Source organism: Chrysochloris asiatica, unplaced genomic scaffold (genome assembly GCF_000296735.1).
Source record: "Chrysochloris asiatica unplaced genomic scaffold, ChrAsi1.0 scaffold00333, whole genome shotgun sequence".
Classification (NCBI taxonomy): Eukaryota; Metazoa; Chordata; class Mammalia; order Afrosoricida; family Chrysochloridae; genus Chrysochloris; species Chrysochloris asiatica.
Window position 1 is genome coordinate 2,293,423 of NW_006408851.1, and position 14,781 is coordinate 2,308,203.

General features: G+C 38.8%; 1 pseudogene; it reads right to left on the minus strand.

The window, feature by feature from the left end:
* Positions 1-4,855: 4,855 nt before the first annotated feature.
* On the minus strand, positions 4,856-13,297 carry LOC102839300 (annotated as a pseudogene).
* Positions 13,298-14,781: the final 1,484 nt, after the last annotated feature.

Here is a 14,781-nt window from a genome sequence, read left to right on the forward strand (position 1 = left end):
AAGGACAGGTTTACTGGGATTAAGCAGGGAGGTTCTGGAGAGGAACTGCCTGGGGTATTCACTTGAGGTGGAGTGGTAAACTCTGGGAATATTGGATTAAGAGACAATGGTGGCAGCCCCTGCTATCCAAGGACAGTTGTGATCTTGCATGATAATTCATATCCACACTCCTCTGCTCACAGTGGATACTCTGCAAATACTTTGTTTTGAGGTGTTAAGGTATCCTTCCTATAGTCCTGATCTTGCTCTATTTGACTTTTATCTGTTGGTCCCCTTAAAGCAGTCCTTTGAGGATGAAGATTCACCTCTGATGAAGAAGTGAAGCCAATGGTACATTCATTGCTTGCAGCTCAGCCTAAAACATTTTAAAATAAGGGAATACAAAAGCTTGTTGGGAGATGGGCAAAGTGTAGTGAAAAGCAAGATTATGTTGAAAAATGATATATTTATATTTCATAAAAGTTCATCAAAACAAATTCTACAGCCAGAGTGCAGATACTTTTTGACACACCCTTGTGAATGTGTGTTTATGGAGTCCTGGTATGGCTTTATAGGATAAGCACTCAACTGCAAGGTTGGTTGGACTGCAAGGAACATAGATTCTGATTCATAGTGACCCTGTGTGTGTGTAATACATATATATATATATATTGGTGGTGGTGGTATGCTGTGGAGTCGGTTCCAGCTCATAATGACCCTGTACAGGATTTCCAAGGCTGTAAATCTTTATGGGAGTAGAATGCCTCATCTTTCTCCCACGAAACAGCTGGTAGCTTTGAACTGCTGACCTTGAGGTTAGCAGCCCAATTCACAACCACTTTGCTACTAGAGCTCTCTCTCTCTCTCTCTCTCTATATATATATATATATGGAAAAGATGAAGCTTTCTACTCCCATAAAGATTTAAAGTAGCCTTGGAAACCCGATATAAGGTTGCTATGAGTCAGAAGCTATTTGACGACACTTATATATAATCACAAATTCAAGAATTTTGGTATGAAACCATAATGGAATTGCTAGAGAAGACTTCAAAATATCCTGACCTTTGAGTTAGATACATTATGTAATGAAGCTTTGGGATCTCCTTTGGGGAGAACATGAGCATGTGTTTGACTGTATGCATGATGCTATATGGGTGCATTTTTTTCCCATTTGTTTGTTGGATGTTTAAGAGGATGGATGTTGATGTTTGGCAGGCCAAGGAATGGATAATGTTAATTTTTACCACTCATTTAGGTAAAAGAGTCTTGGTGTGGTACTGTAGGATAAATGCATGACTACAAGGTTGGTTTGAACTACAAATTGGTGGTTCAAACTCACCAACCGTTCCTTGGAAACTCTGTACTGGTTCACTATTAGTTGGAATCGACTCAACAGCAATTAACAATGCTTATGTTTTGGGAATGTTAAACTACATGAGTCTTGATGAGACCACCTCTTATTACAGAAGCTGAAAACACACTTTCCCAATCTTTGTAGAGTACACACCTCGCTAGGGCACAGGCATGCACACTACACTCTGACAATCAGATGAAGCAATGTCAGACTTTGAGTTAACTGTATGAAGAACTAGGGCCTATGAAGAATCTATTCTCACAAATGTGAGAGTAGCAACTATAGCAATACCCAGTTCCCAACGGGAGCAGAGAGCTTAGCAGTAGTGGTCACTGTTCATCCTCAGTGGTACTTTCAGGCGCAGCTTGCTTCATGGAAATGTTTCTGTGATGTGATTGTGGACACTGATCTTGGTATGAGGCTACCAAACTTGCTTCCGGTCCACTAGATTCTGTGACCTCCCACTTAGCATTTTTATAGCTATGAAAATGGAAATATGTATATTTAATCTGAGCGTAAAACACAAGTTTTAGACATTATGTTTTTAAAGCCATAGAAATTAATCATGCTGCATACTTCCCTGGTGGTGATGGTGTGCCATGGAGTCGGCTCCGAATCATAGCAACTCTGCATAGGGTTTCCGGGGCTGTAAATCTTTATGGGGGCAGAAAGCCTCATATTTCTCCCATGGATTGGCAGGTAGTTTCAAACTGCTGATCCTGAGGTTAGCAGCCTGACTCGTAACCACTATGCTACCAAAGTTCCGTAGGGAGTGTCAGTTTCTTTAAAGATTATGCACAATTTCCAAAATATAAAACCCAAAAATCCCAATGCCATCAACTCACAACCCAACACGACACAGTTGAACTGCCTCATAGAATTTTTACATAACAGCCAGCCACATCTTTCTCCAAGTAGCTGCTAAGTTCAAGCTGCCAGCCCTTTGGGTAGTTTTGCACTTTAGCCACTGTGCCACCAGTGTGTTATAACACCACTGTCACCCACTGCCACTAAGTAGGTTCTGATTCAAAGCAACCCTATAGGAGTGTAGAACTGCTCTGTAGGGTTTCTGAGACTAAATATTTATGGGAGCAGACAGCCTCATATTTCTCCCAAGCAGCTGGTGAGTTTGAACCACTGACCTTGTGATTTGAGGCTAATGCTTAGTCCACCACACCACCAGGACCCCTTACTAGAGCTAAAACAACATGATATTCCTTCATCACTAACTGGCTTCAAAACCTCAGTAAAGTTACCTGCTTTTTTCATTAAGGAGTTTAATAAAATATAATGCTTCAACATTTTTCTGTAACAGGAATTATTATACAAAGTTTGATGCAAAAGTTTGTCACAATATCTAAAAAATGAAATGCATCCATTTTCATTACGATAATTACATTAAAATATATTTGCACACCTGCTGTAACTTCTATTGCAAAGGGGAAATTCATTTTCAAAGAAAAATAGCAATTTTTGATGCAGTAAGCTTGTACAAATGAAGATGAGATCTAAATTCTTCATAAAACACCTAAAGCAGGAACAAAGTTTTGATTTATGGAATGTAAAGCTGATGATCTGCCCTGTAAACTTTCATTCAATTCACAATAAAAACAACAACAAAAAAATACATAAAGCAGGGATAAAATGGTCTTTGGGTTTCTTTTATGAAAACTGCAAGGCTGGCATTTTAAAAATAGACAGTGATTCTTCATTTGTTTGATCAGGGTCAAAATTCCTGCTGACTATGGTTCTAGCATTAGATTTTTCCCTTAGGGCTATTTTCTGCTGGTGTTTTCCTATTTATCTGACTAGTGTGGTCATAAACATAACATACACACAGAAGAAAACAAACTGTTGCTGTCCAGTTGACGCTGACTCATAGGAACTCTGTAGGTTTGAACAGAGCTGCCCAACAGGCTTTCTGAGGCTGTAATCTTTACAGAAGTAGACTGCCCCATCTTCTCCTATCAAACAGATGGTGGGTTCGAACCTTTAGATTAGTAGCCAAGAGCTGCACCACTGTGCAACCAGGCCTCCTTAACATCCATCTCTTGATTTTACAAAAGATTCTAAAGAGGTATAGTTTCACCACTGTCTTGGGTACTCACATGCTAGTTCAGATTTATTTCCAAGTAGAACCATTAGAACATTCTTAAGCCATAAAATCGGTTCTCAAATTCTGTATGTCACTGAACATGGATTGAGCCCTGGTAGCGTAGTGGATTACAAAGCTGGCTGCTAACTGCAAGATCAGCAGTCTGAATCTGCTAGTCACTCTGTAGGAGAAAGATACAGTTTTCTGTTCCTGTTAAGATTTAATCTTGGAAACCCCATCAGGGTCGCTGAGTCTGAACTGACTTGGTGGCACACAACCAGCACCAAAATAGAATATACTACCTAAAACACTTGTCCTTTCACCATATTAAAAAATCTGGTTGCAAACTACTTTGTCTCTGCTATATTAAGGATTCTGAGTATTGCAATAGTGACAATCAACTTCAACTTTCTTAGACCGATGTGCACTCATACAGGGTAGGTATATAGGGATCTTCTCTTATTTGGTGCTATTTTCCAACAAAACATTCTTAATTGAACTCTCAAGAGCCTCCTGAACCCAGAAACACTAGCTTGTACTTGTGCATGACATGTTCTGACAATCCCAACAATCTCCTGAAGCTTTGGTGACAACTCTACTTCTTCCTCCCTCTTGCTGCAGCTCCCATATTGACTCCCCTTCTGGCACTTCATGACAACACATGATGCCTCCAGAATTTTCACGGGAGTAGACTGTGTCCCCCCCTCATGGTGCTCTACATGCCCAGTAATCTTTTAATACATTTCTCTAAAATTAACCAGAATTACTTTTCTGCTACTAATGCTAAGCTATATATAGATTTCTACAATCTCACAATTCAACTGATAGAGACTTACTAAAGGATCAAGTGATATATAAAAACATGTATATCTGAACCTCACATGGATTCTTTCCATCTTCCTTTCTTACTGTAAAAAAATTAAGGATCTTTACAGAAATAGATAAATCAAATCCTACTCCAGATAGCTAAGATCTCAAAGATATATATAAAGACCAAATGCTTAATCGGGCATGAATTGCTTGAAAATATTTCCCCATCTGGTTAGGAGGATGTTGAGAAATTCTGTGATAGGGAATGTGCTTCAGAAATGGCTATGGATAGTGTAATCAGTCACTCTTAGTTGGGACTCTTTCTCAGACCTTTGTTTCGGTGGCAAATGAAGACAAGGACCAAATCAAAGACAAGAGAAGATAAAGATTAATAATAGCACTCATTTTATTAAGTACTCTGAAGACATTTCAATGCTTCCACTATAGATAAAGCATATCAAGTATTATCACCCTCATTTTTAGAGATGAAGCAGAGAGGACACTCTACAGTGCCAGTGGCTAAGGGAACTCAGAACCTCAGCAGGACAGTTAGCTGAGGTAGAACATTAGGAATGATGTAGAGGAAGGGATAAACGAAATAACCTGTGTTTTTCTCTCAGGGTTTCAGTGTAAGTCTGGATCTCATGCAATTAAGCCACAGGAAAGGGAAAATTCTCCCAGTGAAGGAAGATGAGAATTCATAAATAAACTCCTGGGTTCTAGCATTGGTAAAAGTTACCTTCCCTCCATTGTAATCTAGAGCAACTCCAATCTGCCTTGGGCAGTAAGACAGGACCTGAAAAGGCTCAGGACCAGTACATACATAGACTGCAGCTGAAGACAGCTGCAGAGCCCAGAATCCCTCCTCAGGGGTGAAATTGAGAAATCCTTTTCTCACCACAGACTCTCTTGCTACCCCCACTAGACAGAATTTTGGCCATATTCCATTTTCCTGAGACCATTCCTCCTCCAACTCTTCATTCTCATTTCTATATCCAGTAAAACTGTATCCATCAGTGAAGCCCATGGACCCAGGATAACTACTGCTAAACACATTTCTGGCTCCACCTCTGTATCTCATTGCTTCTTCCTCTTCATCTGCCCCCCACCATATCCTATCCACTTTCACTTCCCAGTACACTTTGCCCCAGGTGAAGCCTTTGCTACCCAGCACACCAGGCTCAGGATCAAACCGATGACCATTTTGGAATTTGTTCATCCACAAGCCAGTGAATATAATACTCTTCCCATTCGGAGACATGGAGAGGTAGCCATTGGCTGTCTGTGAATTCAGGATAACCTTCACTGTGGAAACAAGGGAATAAAAAGGTGTGGCATCATAAAATATATGAAAGAAATTTGCCCAATAGGCTCTGGAGACCCTCTAACAATAGTAGGAGAGATTCTTTGAGGATCATCAGGACAGAGGTTGCTTTAAACTTTGTGTTCATACTACAATTAGCTCTCATATATAGGGAGAAACAGACAAATGATAAAGGATGTAAGCATTGTGGTGGGACTTGTGAGAGGGGAAAAAAAGAGGAGCTGGAGTAATTACAGTTGAGGAAAACTGGTGAAAAGGTTTGTGATTTTGAAATCTGAGGACTCAGGATAAAGACACAGGATAGATTAGCCATCATAAGAAACATTTCTGGTTAAAGAGCTAATCCACAAGCAAGGGAAGCTGCAAACTTTGAGTGGGAAAGTTTACTTTACGGCAAATATCAGCACATCAACCCCTCCTGCTACTCACTTGTCTTATATTCCAGATCCCTCATCAATTTTCCTAGATTGAAAGGAAAAAAAAATCAGTAATGTGATTTGGATACCCATCTTTCTAGATCAAATTCTTACTGTTGGGCAATACAACTTTTAAAACATGCCTGTGCCCTCTGAAAGCTCAAGGGAAATAATCATGAAGAAGACACTCAGAACTGTCCAGCCTAATATGATTCATTCCTGGATCAAAGCAACATTTTCAGAAAGAATTTGGCACATCACTGAAGACTACGTTGGGAGGAGACTCTGTGTTCTAAAGTCTAAATCCTAAATTCCCAGTCTTAACTCACACTCTTCTCTTCATTCTTAAAGGCACCTCTGAGGTTCACTCTCCCAATATTCTTTTACCTTACCATTAGACAGGAAACATTTTTCTCTTTTTTAACCAATCTGGGAACTATTAATTATAATTCTTCCTTTGTCTAGGTAACTTGCTTAGCCTGACATGTGGAAAGTTTCCCTGGTTTTACCTGGATCTGCTTATAGTCTCTCCCTAATGCCCCTGATAGGTATGAATGGTCTACACAAGAGCAAGGAACTCTGAGAATCTAAGGCCAGAATCAAAACCTTAGGAAAGATCATTAAAAAGAAAGCAAGAGTTTCAAGGTTCAGAGCCCCTTCCTTCAACCATGTGTTTACCATGGAATTCTCTGAATCCTTTCTCTAATGAAAGAAGTTTATCTGAAAATTCTTCTGTTCGTTTTCTGATTGTTGAACTGATAGACTTTTCAATCCAGTACTTCTTCCGGGGATATCTAGACAGAGTAGAGACACAGTAAGAACGATTGAAAGAAAAGCACAAATTTACCATCACCACCACCACCACACATAAAACTAATTAGGGATCAAAGAGGGAGACACTGAAAGCATTTCCAAGTGGTCACTTTCAACATCTGGGTCAAAGAATCAGACATAAAGAATTCTGAGAAAAAAAGTCATGATCCAAGTATTCTCTATTGTTGCTAGTTGTCTTCAGTAAATTCTGTCTAACAGTGACCCCATGGGTGTACAGTACAATTGCATCATAGGGTTTCCGAGGACATGATCTTTCAGAAGCAAACTGCCAGGCCTGTCTTCTGAGACACCTGTGAGTAAGTTCAAATCACCAATGTTTTGGTTAGTAGTTGAGTGATTAACTATTTGAACTACCCAGGGACTTTCAAATATTCTCTACCTAATCAATCTTTATATAGAATTTTTTTTTTTTATTATTAAAAGGAAAAAAGTCATGTTTTGTCTTGAAGGTCTCAGAAACATGCAACTAATCCTATGACTTCTGAAGACATTACTTAGGGATTGTTGTTGTTAGGTGCTATTAAGTCAGTCTGACTCAGCAGGATTGTAGGATATACCCTTTGGTTGGTTAATGATGCATGGAGGGGATTGTAACCATGGCAATGAAACAATATAAGATAGGATGAATGTAAAACTAATGTTCTTCCATGTAAGCTATCACGTAATTCACAATAAAACATTAAAAAATAAAATAAAATAACTCATTGCCAGTAAGAGTCTTAACCTGACTTCTCTTAGTCCATGAGATATTGAGACGGTAATGGATGCATAGATGAGCTACATAATAACTGCCCCTCATTGACTTCCTAGCTGCTAATAGAAAGAGCTCTGGTACTGTAGTGATTATGAATCGGGCTGCTAACCTCAGGGTCAGCAGTTCGAAACCACCAGCTGTTCCCCGGGAGAAAGATGAAGCTTTCTGCTCCCATAAAGATTTACAGCCTTGGAAACCCTGTACAGGGTTGCTAAGAGTCGGAACTGACTGTATGGCACATCACCGCTACCACCAATAGACATAAAGTATGTGCTTTAGTGATTTAAATAACTGCCCTCTGAAGAAACCTAGAACCGTATCTTAGTGGTGTCAAGGAGGAAGGGCTGCTCTTTGGTGCCAGTAAATCTACAATAACTGAAACAGAGGCAATAAGTGACGTCCACTGCCTACAGGGGACCTTCCACTTTCATTACCAGCCTTTACCTTTAATTGCCCTTGTTCATAGTTGTTTCCTGACCTGCTTTCTACACAAGCTATCTGGCACATAGACAAGGCTGTCTGATTAGCATTTAATTCCAGAAGAGAGGAATTTAGGCACTCTCCACCCAAAACATGAGCTAGGTGTGTTTGGACAAAACTCTAACTTTGCGGACTCTAATCCTAGAGTCTAAGGCTAGATAATATGTACGCTGTTGTACTCATCCCTGTTCTGGTTATTCTCTGAATTAATACATGATATCAAAGTGTCTAGTCTGTGGTCTGCTTCAAACGATCTTTCACTAAGAAGTTGTGACTATAGATAGTGACACTGCCAAAAGACGATGCATCTTTTCAAAAGTTAATGGAATTGTCAAAAAAATTTACAGCATAAGGCACATAACCAAAACTCCTACTGCTATCATGTTGATTCCAACTCAGTAGTAACCCTATTGAACAGAGGTGAACTGTTCCTTTTGAATTTCTAACACTAAACCTTTACGGTAGCAGCCAGCCTCATCTTTCTCATGTGGAGCGGCCAGTGGGTTTGAACCATTGACCTTGAGGTAAATAAGACCAACACTTAGCCCATTACCCTTCCAGGACTCCTATAAGGCACACAGAAGGTTTCAATAAAGTCCAAAAAGTAGAAACAACAAAGATAACATTCCTTGATCACAAGATAAAAATACAATTAAAAAATATTAGAAAAAAAGCCACTGACAAATATCGTCAGTTTTACACAAATCTCATAATAGTAAATCAAATAAATTTAAAAATGCTTAGAAAACAGTTAACAATAAAAACTGTGTAATACAAATTATGGTATATATAGCAAAAGCAAGATTCACTGCAGAAAAAAACACAATGAGCCATTAACTAACTAATTAGGAAAAAAAAAAAGAGCAGGCAGGCATGGGAGAAAAAATAAGACAAAATAAGAAATTTAAAATATTCAGATGAAAAAAGTATTAAATTTAAGGACTTTTTTTTGATCAACTGTGAAAATAATCTTGAAGATACAACTGAAAATAGTAACTTTTTACAGGCAACAAATAGTAATTACTCAAATTAAAATTTGTTAGGATGGACTTACTCCAAAAAAAAAAAAAAACAACAGATGTTGCTTATAAGAAACATAAGCATATAAAAATATCAGCACAGAAAAGTGAGTTAAAAGATAAGAAATACTATGCAAACGCTAATCAAAAGAAAGCTGGAATGATGTTCTAGTAAGAGACGAAAGGTACTTTAAGATAAGATATATCACCTTATTCTGTATCATCCTCATTTCTAATATATAATAACTCATCTCTAATGCACCTGTCCAGTTTCCCCACCAGGGTTACTACTCTTTGGAATCTTGTAGCCTACCTCATTGACTTTCTTTCTATCCAACATTTGGCCCCCAGTAAGTGTTCAGTTACGTTAATATATTTACTGGATATCTCTGGAGATGGGTTGTGTATTATCAAAATGCTAGCCTTTTATTCAAAGTTTCTGTGTATTGTATGGATCTGATTTTGAAACTGTCCATGTTAAGTGCTTGACCTGAATTTTTCCTCAAATTCATTGCCAAAGAAATCTTTATCCCTATGGCATATGGATGTGTCCTCTTCCACTGGAAGGACAGGGAGCAGGAAACTAGGAAGAATTAGAGTATGGATGATACTCTGATAATGAAATGTGCTCCTCAGAATATGGGGTAACTATAGTCAGAAGTAAGAATAGGAATGAGAAGAAAAAAAAGAAACTGGGTGAGAAACAAACTTAGAATTCTACATTTTCACTCATTATCTGCTCCCATTTTATTTCTCTTTTAACCCACTACCATCCCAACATAAGTTCCATGGCAATTTTTCTAGAATTCCATCTTCTGTTCTGTGGAATATCTTTTAAATGACCCTAGAGAAGAACCTTGCTCTTCTCTCCAAATAATATTCTTTCTCAGTACTTGTCAAACTCCAATAGATTAATATGAGAGAAAGGAAAAATCAAAGGGACACCTTAAATGGTTTAAGAAAAGATAAAAAGCAAGCAGCACTTACTTGCTTAGTATGTCACTTGGATCCTGAAAAAGAAGAGAACATAGACACTGTCATGGAAATCAGGAGTCCAAGAGTCATCATTACTGTTCCCTACTGTGGGCTCACTGGAGAATGGGTACACAACAGGACTGGACAGAGAATAATTCTGATGGGCCTGAACTTGTTCCGCTCTTTGCTGTAGTATTAGTTTTAGGGATACATGCTTCCTCTTCCTTTCATGTATGTGAATTCTAGACTATCTTCTTCAGAAAAGCTTCCTTAATTTACAACCTTCCTTCCTTTCTCCATCTCATTAGACCTAGTTCCCTTTTGGAAGAAAATGCTTTCTCTCACATCTTTGGTCATACTAAAGCCCCTTCTGAAGATCCCTATGTAAGATTATCCATCAAACTGTTACCATCTAAGACTTCCCTTTTGACTGCACCAGGAGTATGGAAGTGCTATGAAGTCATATTATGGTCTATCTAGACAATAAAGGTATATACCTTTCTCCAAAGGGTCAAAGAAAAAAGGGCGGTATTGTTTTTGTTGTGAAATTCATCCTACATCATCCTACTTCAGTCTCAAAATATTTCATATCTTCATTTCTATTAAGAGTCTTTTGCAGATTCTTTCAGGGGATACTTTTTATTCTCTCCTTCAAGAACTAATCTATATAACTGACAGATTCATCCTTCAAAATAATTCTATTTCTCTAAATATCTAGATAATTAACTATAAGAATATTATTGTCAATCAGTTAAGACTGAAATCTCAGCCTGCCTTGGAAGGCCTCTCCTCAGTTGGCTTCATCTTACCTATCTCATTTTCTCTTTAACTTCCTCCTCACTTAAACTGACTCCTCTAGTAAGGTAGTTCCCCTCACTCGATCTCCCCTTCCTACCTGCTCACCATCAATACCCATTTGCCCATACATATACCAAATGTATTACCGCATTCATTTATCTAATTCTAACCAATACCCTTTTCCCTCCAACCCCCAACCCTCTCCCCACCCTACCAGCACCAACTCTTTGTTAAACCAAATCTTTACGTTTTCCTCAAGGCCTATGTTAAGACCTTCTTTCTTTATGAAATCTTTTGTAACTTTAGTCTTTTCCAGAATTTCTGTGGCCTCCAGTCTAACTATAACTTATTAAATAACTCAGTAAGTGAGAATAAAACCGTTCTCTCCTAACTCCTTATGCAAATCTTTTGCTAAATATGGATCATAGTACAACTTAGAACAAGAGTACTAAGAAATAGTTTAGGTGGTCCCTTACCTGCAAAAGTTCAAGTGCTGGCTGCTGAGCCTTGTTCTCCAACTCGGAAATCAGGGCCTCAAGCCGGATGACCTCCTCCGCACCCTTGGTAACGTGCTTGTTCCTTCCTTCAGTAAGATCCTGCTCTAGCCCCTCCAGCCACTCCAACAGGTACTGCTCCCTTTCTCTCAAGAACTGATGGCCCTGTTCAAACACTGACACAATGTCTTGTCTGTAGTTCTGGAATTTTGTCTACAATAAATGCAGAAAGAGAAAGATGATTTCTTATTAGAGGCTAGGAAACAACAGAACATTTGCGACACCTTCTGGGGATAAATTCAGAACATGAATTCTCCCTCATTTTCCTCCACTCCTTGACAAGCACATGTACACAGAATATTTACTCAGAATTTCTCTTACCAGCATGGTTTGGATATCATCTTGTCCTGTAGACTCGAAATTCTGAATCCGGTCCTTATCTCCCTTTAGAATCTTCAGATGGTTTAGAATTTTACTCTACAGAAATAAACATTGATAATTTTAAAATCTGGATAAAAATAGCCTCAGCAGGAAAAGACAGTAACCCTAGAGTGAAATCAGAAAGCCTTGACCCTTGATGTGTGCTGTCAGTTCTGACTCCTAGTGACTCTGACAGCGTAGAACCGCCCCATAGGGTTTCATAGGCTGTAGTCTTTATTGGAAAAGATCGCCAGGGTCTTTTCTCCAATGGAGCTGCATGGTGGGTTTGAACTCCCAACCTTTAACAGTCAATGGTTTCTTCCTTTGACCCTGTGTAGGATAATAATTATAGCCATGTAGAACAGTTTCCGTTCTACTTAGTGAAAAAGAAAAACAGTGATCAGTATGTTGGCTGGGAATCATTTCTTAGAACTTTAAAAAACAATGATTTATTATATCATAACTAATAAGACTTATAGTTTTTTTTATATTCACTTGTCCTTTTCCACCAAAATACAAATAATTTATATTAAAATTAATAATGTAGAAAATCAAGCCCCCAAACTAAGAAAAACTGTATATACTCATTCCAAATTGTTTAGAGAATGATAAAATTGGTTTTAAAATATCTGTCAACCAAGGAGAAAAAAGAAAGAATAAATTATATTTTTCTTCTTCAGCAAACAAGAGGAAACATGCTAGTTTCTCAGAGGAAGTAACAATTTCCCTGTGATTAAATTCTAAAAAAAAAATTTATATCAGAGATTTTGTACAGAATATTCTCAAAAATATTTTTCAAGGATTATGTGCTGGAGAGCACACAAATATACCAAGAGGTATATATCACACAAATAAATATACCAAGAGTGCTGGCATTCTGTATTGCTGATTGAGACCTGATCCAAATGTCTCAGAAATGAAAACATCAAAGCAAGAGGATAGACATACTATTATAAAAGAAAGAGAAGCAAACAAGATTTCTTATCCTAACTCAAAGATTAGCATTTTACCAAGGAGTTACATGATAAATTCAAATCTTAGTCTATAAGGTATTGTAGAATTTGTGGCACAAGTATAGAACTGAGGTCCAACAGGCTTCTTACCCGATAAGGCTGTGCAGCCTTCTCGAGGAGGACAGCAGCATGGTGCCTATGCTCCCGGGACTCTCGACACATGACACACAGTATCTGATGGTCATCCTTGCAGTAGTAATGGAGCTTCTCAAGATACTGCCCACACAGCTTCTCTGCTCTCTGCTCAGATGGTCCTTCTTCTCTGGGTTGTCTCTACTCATCTACCTTCATTCTCCAGATGTTCCCCACCAGGCTGGCCATCTGCCACACATGGCGGATATTCTCTTTCTTGAAGGCTGTCTTGCAAAGAGAACAATACAAGGGCTGCCTGTTGGATTCACAGACCCTCATAATGCAGTGGTAGCAGAAGACATGGCCACAGTCAATGGTTACTGGGTCTCTCAAGTAGTCAAGGCAGATGGAGCACAGAACCTCATCCTCCAGATTTCTCAGCGGGGAGGCAGTAGCCATGACAGTTGTGCCTAAATCTTGCTCAGTTTTCTATGAAATCGAAAATTCACTTTCTGAAACAACACAACGAAAAAGCAAATATGCAAGTTTAATAAACTTTAAAATGAAATCTGTGAGAAAATTATTTTTTATGTTCAGACTATTCTAATTTTGCCCCAAATCCAAAATTCCTTCCAGCCTACAGAGTTAAATGGGTGTGCATTTCATGCACTTAGCTAAACACTGCAGGATAAACACTGGACTGCTACCCATAAAGTCAAGTTCAAATCTACCAACTGCTCCACGGGAAGAAAGATGAAGCTTTTTGCTCCCTAAAGATTTACAGCCTCGGTGACTATGAGTCTGAATTGACTCGACATAATAAGTTTTGTTGTTTTAGAGCTCTGTAATTAAGTGAAGTATTATAAAAGATTGTGGGGAAATAAATTCTCAATAAAGTCTAAGAGAGTAAGTATATCCTAGTACTTAGTATATCAGTTCAGTAGAAAATATTTGCCGTAAATAATTAAATAGTAATCAGTTGCCATCTAGTTGATTCCAACTCATGGTGACCCCATGAGTGTCACAGTAAAACTCTGCTCCATTGGGTTTTCAGTGACTTGAGTTTTTGGTTCATAATCTGCACAAAATCTCCTGTATGGATTTTCTTTTAGAATTTAATCTACCCTAAATGCAGTGTCTGGAGTTGTGGCACTGTATGGGTTAATGCGCTGAACCACAAGGTCGGCGGTTCAAATTCATCAGTAGCTACATCTTGATGAAAGGAGATGTAGCTAGCACTCATGTGGTAAAATAGTGAATAATTACTATCAAGACTGACTGTAAGGGTTGGAAATGTAAAGGTAGACATTTTGTATCAATCGGAGGGGAGTGGTTGACTTTGCAGTCCAGGAGCGGAGGTCCCTGGGACCATCAAGGCAGAAGAATAGAATGCGGGACCCTACCCAGAGAAACAGTGATGCCAGAGATGGAGGCAGAGATGATGACATGGAGAGATGGAGTGGTTGGGAACTCTAGACCCAGAGAGGAAGAGGGGCTGTGTGCTGAGGATCAGGGGGGGCAGGCTAGCGGGGTGTACCATTTAGTTGGTTGATGATGCATGGAGGGGACTGTAACCAAGGCAATGTTAACGACAATCATTCTCAAAGTTTGGTCTCTTAGCATCACCTAGGAGCACTTTAGAAATGAAAATTCTCAACCTCACTTCAAGTCTGCTGAATAAGAAATTCTATAGTGGAAGCCCAGTAAAATCACTGACGTTGAATATATATGGTGTAGTCTACAAATGTATATGGAACCCTGGTTTGGTGCCACAGGATAAGCATTGGGCTGCTAACTCTAAACTTGGCAGTTCAAACCCACCAGCCACACCTCAGAAAACCTATACAGGGTCACTACAAGTTATGACTTGCTTGATGGAACTTAACAACAACAACAGTCCACAAAGACAATCTTCTACCTCCTACATGTGTTAGTAGCAACTG